Genomic DNA, 11,025 nt, shown 5'->3' on the forward strand with positions numbered 1-11,025 from the left:
TATTTCACAATTACTCGCGTTGTACATCAATGGCATACACCCTTCCTTGCTTATTACAAAAGAAACAACAAAAGATGACTATTTACATGACTCTTATTTACATTGACAAATCTCTTTTATTTTTGGAACAAGAGATGATGGAATTGATAAATACTTGATTTTTTTGGTATTTTTCTGATTTTTTTTTTTTTTTTTTTTTTTTTCTGAAATATACATCGTGTTTTTTTTTTTTTTTTTTTTTTTTTTTTTTTTTTTTTTTTTTTTTTTTTGGAAGAAGGAAACACTTTTGATATAATTACAAAAGGAAACAAAAGATTACATGACACTTTGCAAGAGGTAGCCCTTTTTGATGCACCCAGTTAAATTCGATGGTTGTCTTTCTTAATGTAACCTCCACCTTCTATCCCAACCAACCAAAGAACAAGCTAGTCAAGTTTCGTTCAGTATTCTAAAGTGATTGGCAATCGTAACTTCCTATCCAACACCTTGAAGATCGAGGCCATACATGTATTGGTAGATCGTGCGCGTGCAAATTCTTATCACTATGTGAATTGTGCTAGAATCAGGGTGCCTAAATATCTAGACTAAGACTCCTAATAAAAATACATATTTGCACAAGAGTCAACATTTCAAGGTAAATGAGCTCCATTTTTTATGATTTTTCATTTTTTAATTTTTTTGAATTTTTTCGATTTTTTCAAAAGAAGAAGGAGTTCGTTTTCAATTATAGCATATTATCATGGTATCTACTCTATACCCCCAAACCTAAACTAAACGTTGTCCTCAATGTTTCAAAATATGAAAGAATTAAAATGCAACATATGGAAAGGGACATGCTGAGTAGAGTAAAAGGAGAGAGAATACCCGATTTCGGCGAAAGAGAACAAATTAAAACTCCGTTATTCAAGGCAAAAATCCAACATATTTCAGCCGAGATCATATTGGATTAGCAAATATATACAAAAGGAACAAAAGGTTTTTAAAATTTTATCTACTGGATTATATACAAAAAAAATTCACCATACACTAACAATCTAAAGAGTTGAGGATCAACCCAAAAGACAAAGTGTAGAGACATAGAAAGTTTCAAAACACTAAAATTGGACTTAAATGGGAGTGAGAGTGAAAAACCGAATGAATCACCCCTAAACCAAAATTTTTCAACAGGTTTACTTTTAAGCACAAAATCTATTAATTTTAGGGGTTCAGGATTCAAAAGGTCTAACTCATAATGGACTGTTTTCGGGGTGGGCAAAGAAATGCATTCCAACTGTGGCTCTTTAAAAGTGTTATATTTTGAAGCAAAATAGTCCAAGAGGACTTGGGAAGCACACAGTTCCAATCCTAGATTAGGAATTTTCAGAAAAATTGGTTTGACAATATGGGTACAAACCAAATCTAGGTTGGGTGGAAGGCCATCAGATTGTGACTTAGGTAGAAGAATAGGCATATCATTATCGATCAAATCAAAATCTTCTAACTCATCTACACATGTCACATCATGCTCACAATCATCAATCAAATTGGCAAGATTACAATCAGAATTATCAACATCATCAACAGATTTATTCTCGTGTATCGGCACATCAGGGGAAACATCACATGGAATACTAGAAGAAATATCATGCATTAAGGTCGGGGCAGAGAAGCCTAATGTATTTGAACCCAAAGGTTCCATAACATTTTCAGTATAGACATGTTCTTCTAACATAACATCATAATCATCATCATCATCATGGTAGACATTTTGCAATCTAGGATAATTTTCAATCCTAAGGTCGGAGTTATTACAAGAATAAAACTCTAATTCATGGGGATGACTCATATCATGTGGTGTTGTTCCTGTTTCCCTAACGGATTCCCATTGATGGGTTTTCTCTGCAATCTCGGCTAAAAAATTCCATGCATCATCCACAGATTTATCAATAAACTCACCATTACACATAGATTCAACCATGGTTCGAGATTTAAAGTCTAGTCCCTCATAGAGGATGACGACAAGTCTCCACTTCTCAATTCCATGGTGCGGACATTCACTCAACAAATCATTAAAACGTTCAAAATAGTGAAAAACAGTTTCCTCATCCAATTGGACAAAACAATTGATATTTTGACGAATAGCGATGGTCCTATGATGTGGAAAAAAATTTTGGAAAAATTGATTAGTGAGTTGTTCCCAAGTGGTGATTGATTGTGGTCTCAAACCGTAAAACCATGTTTTGGCCCTTTCCTTTAAAGAAAATGTAAACAAACGCAATTTCAGAGAGTCTTCGGACAAATGATCAGGTTGCATAGTCCGACAAATTTGTTCAAACTCCCTCACATGAGTATAGGGGTTCTCAGAATCGAACCCTCGAAATATAGGAAGTATTTGTATCATGCTTGCATTTATTTTAAAAGGGTTATTGGTTTGAGGTAAGACAATACATGATAATGGAATTTGTATTGATGGATACATGTATTCATGGAGAGCACGAGGTTGGCCCATTTTGAAATGACACAAAGCCCACTATTGGTTTTAATGGGTTTTAAAAAAATTTGGTTTTTGATGGGTTTGGATTTTTGGGAAAAATTTGGTTTTGGTGGGATATAAAGAAATTTGGTTTAAAATTGGGAGCAAAAGATTTTTTTTTTTTTTTTTTTTTTTTTTTTTTTAAAGTAAAAGTAAAATTTGGTTTTTGAATGGGAGCAAGCCCACTGTGCAAGCCTCTAAGGAAATGGAAGGAAGGCTGCGGCCCACAATCGGTTATCAGCTGGGTTTAAACCCAGAGTCCAAATACAAGTCCAATGGAAAAATTTAAACAAGCCCACACAAAATAAATACAAGCCCACAAATTAAACAACAAGCCCACACATAAATTATTACAAACCCAAAATAGAAAAATAAAAAGCCCAAAAAATTGGGTTAATTATTACAAGCCCACAAATAAAAAATTGGAAGCCCACAGGTTGGGTTCTCTCAATTGAATGGGTTTAGGCTTACCTTTTTAGCACAGCCCAGCTGCTCTGATATTGTTGCAAAAACCCAGTTGGGTTTTGGTTCTTTTCCTTGGTGGCGTCCCAGCAGAGGAAAAACAGGTTCAGAACAGCAGGTCCAACAGCAAATGAAGTGAAGCAGATGCAGATGCAAATGCTATGAAATGAAATACAAAATAGCTAAAGAAAAACACAGATAAAACACAACACCAATCCCCGGCAACGGCGCCAAAAACTTGGTAGGCCCCGGAAAGTCCTAAAAATTATCCCCGGCAGCGGCGCCAAAAACTTGGCAGGCCTTGAAACGTGTATAGAAATGATGCGATGGAAACGGGCCTACAGTAATACCGCAAGTGCACGGTCGTCGTTGTAGCTCGTGCAAGTACGGGTCGATCCACAGAGATTGGGTTTGTTTCGGAAGTGTTTTAGCTAATTGGGTTCCTAGATTTGCTTTGGGTTTAGAAGCCTTTTGGCTTAAATGGGGTTTTGAGTGCTAATGGGTTTGAATGCCCTTTGAAGAATTGGGCTTAGTGGTTTGTTAAACATAAAATGAACTGAGCTTGGGCTCAGTTATATTTAAAGTGCAAATGGGCTTTGGTTCTAGAAACTGGATTGAGCTTTGGGCTCAACAGTTCAACTATGACTTGGGCTTAACATTTCACTAGGCTTTGGCCTTGGTCTTACAGTTGGGCTCAAATTGTTCTCTGGTTTTTGGAAGTGAACTGTGAGTTGGGCTCAGATGGTTGGGCTTAGTAAATGGAGAGCAAAGCAAGCAGCAGGAGCAAGAGCTGCAGCAGTTTGGCAGCAGCAGCTGCAGAAAGGCAGCAGCAACAGAAGAATTGGCTTGGCTGCAGGAGAAGAAGGGGCAGCAGCAGCACTTTGGCAGAGCAGCAGGCAAAGAAGTGGCAAAACAGCACAAGGCCAAGAAGAGGGAAAAACAGTGCAGCAGCACAAGTACTGCAGCAGCAGTTGCAGCAATAGAAGAAATGCAGCAGGGAAAGCAAGTAAGCAGTGAAAATGCAAAACAGAAAATGCAGGTAAACCAAACAAGTGGAAGGAAACAAGACTAACAGTTGAAAATGGATTATGGATGGGAACTAGGGGTTGAATTCATTCTAATTTTACTGTGTATTTTCCTATAGGAAGTTAAACACAACTATGGTATTATTTCCAAAGCACTAATTGTCTTTCTACAGCACAACTAGTCAAGGGATTATGACTTCAGCTTGAGTTGCAGCTTATCAGCAGCTCATGAACCTAACTACAAAGCATACTTGGCATACATTGTGAAAGTGAGGTGATGATGAGCTAAGTTCAGTATTGTCCTAAACTTGTTTAGCCTTCTAGAACAATGTGATCAATGTACTACACAATAAGACAATAGAGCTTCATCTAGTCCCTAGCAAGGTGATTTAGAACATGACAAATATTATACTAAACATAGCATTCACAGTGACACAACAATGAGTCTAACTAACAACAGGAGCATCACACATTAACATTAACAGTGCATTAACAAGAACACATTTAACAGTAACAAGAGAGTCTAACATGAACACACACAAACAAACATTTAACAATGGCAAACTAACATGACAACAAATGCAACTAAGGGTGAAAATGCAACTAACAGTTGAAACTGAAATTTAACAGGACAATTAACAGTGCAAGAACAATTGAAATTAGGCTAACCCAAATTGGGTGGAAACTTGGCTAGTCCAAGAACAAGTTTAACATCTCATACACATCCCCTTTTATACCCAAATTAGCAAATTAGGGTTTACACCCATTTTCCCCAAATCAGAAAATTAGGGCAATTTTAAATTACATAAAATTTGCTTACAATCTCCCAAAATTGGCTCGACCCATGCTTCTTGATGTCCCTCTGATGCTCTTCCTGCTCCTATTGTCCCCTAATTTCTAGCTATTTTACTCACCCCAAAACCTAGGGTTTCAGAGGTTGTGAGATGAAGAAAATAGCTAGGCTAGGGTGTTGTCGGGTGTTGGAGATGGTGGTGTCAGTGATGGAACTGGTGGTGGTGAGGGAATGGTTGCGGCAGAGGAGACAGAGGAGGAGGTGGTGGCAGTGGAGTTGCAGGCGATGGTGGTTCTGGAAATGGTCGGGTGGAGAAGATGAGTTCGATGTTTTGGGAAGGAGGGAGTGTTTGGGTGGTAGTATAGGGTTTGGTGCTAGGGTGTGAAGCAGAGACTTCAAGTTCGATATTTGCGAAGCTTAGATGTTGGATCATTGGATCTGAGTGGAATCGAACGGATAGATGGAAGGATGTGTGAAGCGACCGTCGGATTCTGAGGTGCAACGAAGTTAACGGCACCAGATGGAGTTAGGTACTGTAGTGTAAGGCGGAATCATCGGGAGTTGATGCACAGGCATAGGAGCGACCGTTGGATTCAACTACCATCTAATCTGAAGGCTTGGAATTTCAGCGCTGTGGTGCTCGGCAGAGACATCAGATTCTGATGATCTATGAAGGAGCGACCGTCGGATGCTTCCGAGAACTGATCTGATGGCTGAGAACGGAGGCGCTTTTGTGTGTAGAAAATGAGGTTGTGCGCACCATTCTTCGCGGCTTCCTTGCGTAATTTCTCCCGGCTTTTCACTACTTTTCTGCTCTTTTCTTTCCGCGATTCATCCAGACTTTATTTATTACCTAAAAATGCAAAATTAAGTAAGAAAAATATTTATTCTTGAAAACAATGAAAATACAGAATATGGGATAAAATGTAGAATTAATGCGCAAAAGATGAGTTAAAATGCCAACAAAAAAGGATAAATATATACAATATTTGGCACTCATCAGTATCCACCACAATTTCTATTCAATTACTGAAATGAAACATAATGAATATTTATTTATCGTTTGTTCTATCAACATCACCTATTATATGTATCAGAGTTGCAAATATCGCTGGGACACCCTAAGCATGGCACATCAAAAGACTAAACCAAAGCATGCACCATCAAATTGAATTAGCGAGAAAATAATACGAAACTAAATTTTAGGTTCTCAAATAATACCTGACTATTCTAAGCATACCCCATCAAAAGGATTTAACCTAATCATGGAACATCAAATAAGTAGACAAATATATTTTCGATCCTAACAATCATGCGCAAAGGTTATGAAAACCGGTGAAGCAACAACTCATATTTTGATAAATCGATAAATAATAATCAAAGATTAATCTTATTCAAATCATAATGGTCTAATGCTATATAATCCATTCGAATTAGCCTAATACCCAAAAGTGGTTTCACATGTAAACCCTAGTTACGAAAAGTCTAGCTACACATGGCTATGGATTTCTCAAAATCCATAAAATAATGAACAAAAGATTAGAAAGATTAAACCGTCACTTTGTCTTCTTCCTTCTCGATCTAACTAGTAACCTCCAAGGCCGCCGCACTTCTATATTCTTCTATTGCTTGCGGATTTCTGTCCAGTAGCCGATCCCCTTTGTTCTCTGTCTTCACTTTCTCTTTATTGATGTTGCGAGAGTCTGAAAATTAGACCTATCAAATCTGCCAAAGCCCATCCATTCAGGTCCATTACCAGCTCCAAAACCCAACCAACAACTAATTTCTGTTCATCTAGTCACCGACAGCAACTATTACCATCGACTGCACGGAACCCATTCAAACATCACCTGCAATTGCGAGATTCTAGTCGTCTTTGAACCAGCACCAAAACTCCACGACTCAATTCATCCACCAGTCGACCAGCTCCTTGTTTTGCTGCCATCTCAGCTGCAACTCGACAGTTCAGTGCTCAACCAATCTCACATTCTCAAGACTTTACTGGACCCAATTTCAGTCGATACACATCTTCTTTCTCTTCAGAATACTTCCCTGACCATCTTCAATCTTCAAAACTTCTCAGCCAACGCCATTGCAGGTATCAGCAAACACCATACTGCACTTATTCGAGCCATTAAGAACAATCGGAACCTTGAAAATATATCGCTGCCGGATCAAAATATAATCTCCCTGCTCGTTGGCATCTCTGTAATGTCTCTATCTCGCCCAAACAGCCACCGAGTACAATCAACATCTCGACCAAAACCCACAGCACTACTTCGTCTCTTCACCTGCAATCAGCTCATGCCTTGAACCAAAACGGCACCAACTCTTCTCGAGCTTACTAAACACCTCATCTAATCACCCCATCTGTGCCAGCAATGACCACAACAGCAACTCCATTCTCCTTCATTTCTTACATTCCTCCCTGAACATAACTCTCGAGACAACACCAGCATCTCATGTAACTGGTTTGCTTTCCATTCATTCTCCATAGATATCTTCAATTCCGTGTCGACCCTGTCCAACACCAGAAATGCAAGTAACTTGTGTACTGCCGGTTCATTCTCCATCAACGGTGTTGTTCGCATCGAACAATTGAGAACTACACCTTTCATTAACTTCTGACCTTGTAAGCACCTTCTCGTCATGTAACGATCGCTAACAGCTTTCGAATATGAACTCCCCTGCCGCCTGCAATTATTTAGCCAACGAGACCACGCCATCGGATTTGCTTTCCTCATCATCTGTATATTTCCACGAAATCATCATCTCGCACCTTCGTCTCAGCTTCCCAAAAATACAATAATGGCAACAACTTTAGTTTGTCTTTCATGTATATACGTCCACCACCAGTTTCGCTTTTGCGGTCCTCATCTTCTCCTGCGTTTTCTACCATAACCATGATGATATCACCACCAGCTACCAGTGCCTGCTATTAAATCTCCTCTATTGGATGTTGTTGTACTGTTGAGCAGCGATTCCACGTGATTTCTCACTCTGCAGCCTTGTTCTGATCTTACATTTGATTCAATCAACAGCACCAACTTTCCATGCAGTTTCCATCGTACTCAGTTCATTAAAATAAAACGTGGTAATAAAGTTCCACGTCTCCCTGTCGCCTTGTGAAGCTCACATGCTGATTCTCCGGCCGTGTGACCTCATGCTGCTGATATATAGTGATGATACCAGGCCAGCTATATTTTTCCATTTTCATCGCAAACGACATTTAGCTTCTGATTAAACCGTTTTTACTTCCATGGTTGGTTTCGCTAGCACTTTCTACAAAAGCACTAAAACAGTATCATTAGCCAAAATATTGAGTCCTAGCTAATATAAATATGGATGTAAAATGTAGCACTTACGTGCTTATCACACTTCATCATCTTGAGGCACAAATATGGAAGTATTATCATCAACAACTCCTAGATTGCCCAAACCATCATTACTGGATTCATGATTCCCAACTTCGTTGTTAGGCACCTAATGCGAAGATTACATGGGATTAGAATGATTCAAGGGGAGAAATCCAATACAATCATAAAATTAAGAGAGTAAGTGAACTAACATCATCTAAGTTCCTTATCATACATCTTAGATGTGTACAAGTAGCATTAAAGTCATGAAACACGTTTTCAAAGAAACTCAGCTGAAGAAATTTTACATTGCCCTGTGTTCAATGACGAACTGGGAGTAATTGGTGTGGAGTATAAAGTTGGGTTATATACCATTCTCTTCGTATGGAAGTCCTCTACAAAATTTCAAAATTTCATGGCAATTGGGCGAACGAGCTAGGAGGTGTGATCAAAACATCGGGCAACATACAATCTGAAAAAGTTCTGAAAGTCTCCTGGAAGTTTACTGTTTCGTCTTTTTCAGGCCCTAAACGTGCTCAAAACTTAAAAATCTTCTTTGGATGTAGATGCTTGGAAATTTTCCGGGCTTGAATATGCATATGCAGATCATGAAAATCCGACTCCAGATGAAGATTTTACGGCGTTTTTGGTAAAAAACTGGGTTCTGAATTTTCTGACGACCAAGTTCGACCAAGTTTTTCGTATATACACGTGGATTCTCATTCATTCATTCACAAATCATCACTTTCATACTTCTATGAAGAGGATGAAGGGTATATACTCACTTTGGGGGTCTCCTAAGTACTCAAGGAATTATGATTGTCCATATTAACGACAAGGGGCTCATTACTTCTATTTGGCTCCGAATCTTTAGAAGTGACTTCGTCTATATTCTCAGAAGAAGATCGAACATCATCACTTTCCATCTCCATGACGACATCCTCCTGGACATATTATCAAGTAGTTAGCATTTTCACATGAAACATTTATGTCTGATGGTAAAGGAAATTACTCACGACGACTTCTTCTTCAACGTTCAAATCAGAAGTCGTCTGCCCAGCAGCAGAGAATCGAAGACCTTCAATACTAGACGGAGCAAAGTCCTGTGACCAAATAAAAAATATTGGTTTTGAGATCCTGATAATGCGGATGGAAGAAGTCACAGCGGAAAAATATCAACAACTCACCAAAAAGGCGACTGGGGACTTTATGGTGTTGGGAAACAACTTGCAATTCTTGCTCCTGCCTTCTCCACCGTGGGCAATTGCCTCCGCCTCTGAGAAATTCACTTTAATTCGAGGTCTCACAGCACGACCCTCCTGCAAAAGAAATTGATGTGATAATTAAAGACGATTATACGAGTTGTATGAGGAATATGCAAAAGAATACATACTGGTGAACCTCCTGGAGATGTTTTTCGCTTGTCACCACCAGAAATATTCCTTAGTCTGGGATGAGAGGCATTCATATCAGAAGAAGGAGGATCTTTCACTAATGGTTGGACGGACGTCACATAATCATTAAGACGCTCAAGCTGCTGATCCCAGAATTCCATGTAGCCTGGAGTCACATACGTAGTTCGATCAGCACAAGGGAACCAATAAGAGCTCCCTTCATCATGTGTGTGATCTAAGCAAGTCTTAAATTGTTCCACTGATGGTCTTCTCCTTCTGAAGGTTGGAACACATTGGTCCATACCCATCTGACGGGCGACTCTGTCAATGTTATACTCCTCCACCGAAAAATCTCTATACGTTGCTGACATTAGATGACCGGGAGTGCAACTCATCATGAAAGATCTTTCGCCATCACTCAAATCAGCACCAGATTTCAAATACTTACTTTCTCCAACATTGAAAGTCGTCAATTGAGAAACGTGAGGAGGAACCACCACCAAAGGACGGAAGTTGAACTCAGACTCGTCATCTAATACGTCAATGAAGCGTGTCTTGGACTGAATTTGCTTCGTAGACCATCGCATAATCCTAGCTTTGTCTTTCTCATGGAAGATACGTCGAGCATCAGCATAGTTCAGACTTTGTAAGACACTACGGGGAATGGGTGCATAGTTTCCGAAACGCTCCCACATCAGAGCTTGGAGAAACATTGTGTTGTGTAGCATTCAATCTTCATGAAGCCGTTCGAAACACTGGAGTCTACGACTAAAGAGTCTAGGTTAGAATATAAAGAGCCCAAGAATAAGCTACCTAGCGGAAGTTGTTCACCTTGAGCCATCTTAATAGCGAAAAGAATTAAAAACGGCTTCAACAACGTACCAGCATCTTCAAACACATCCCTAGACAGCCATAATCACAAGAAAGCAGCAATAGAAAACATACCGTCGGGTTCATCAAGAGGGACGTCTCGTGGCCACCAATGTGTCAACCAATGAGCGTAACAAACTTTACCAAAAACCTTGTTGATTCTCTCCATCTTAGCTGTTAAAGTTTTGGAAACTGCTTTCTCTTCCCCTGTCCAAATTTCTTCAGGAAAGTTACCTGTAATTGGAAGATGCAATAAAGCAACCACATCTTCCAAGGTAATAGTGAACTCTCCCCAGCTGCATATAAACGTGTGAGTTGGGACGCACCAGCGAGCAAGAAGAGCTACAATACCTCGTGCGTCATGAAAGATATACAAATCTCCAGATGTTTGAACGGCCCTGGTAATTTGTACTCTATCCAACATAGCTCTAACACGAGGAAATCCTAGCATGTGTCTAGACCATCCCGAGAACTTCTCTAAGGAGCGTCGAGAAAGATTGAATTCAATCATTGAATCCTGGAATAGTCCTCGTTCAAGACAGAACCGAATAGCAGCACGAGGAGTCACCAATTTCTTTTGAGTGACCGTCATGGGATTGATCGGAAGGCTATA

The sequence above is a fragment of the Papaver somniferum genome, chromosome 7 (genome assembly GCF_003573695.1).
Source record: "Papaver somniferum cultivar HN1 chromosome 7, ASM357369v1, whole genome shotgun sequence".
Lineage (NCBI taxonomy): Eukaryota > Viridiplantae > Streptophyta > Magnoliopsida > Ranunculales > Papaveraceae > Papaver > Papaver somniferum.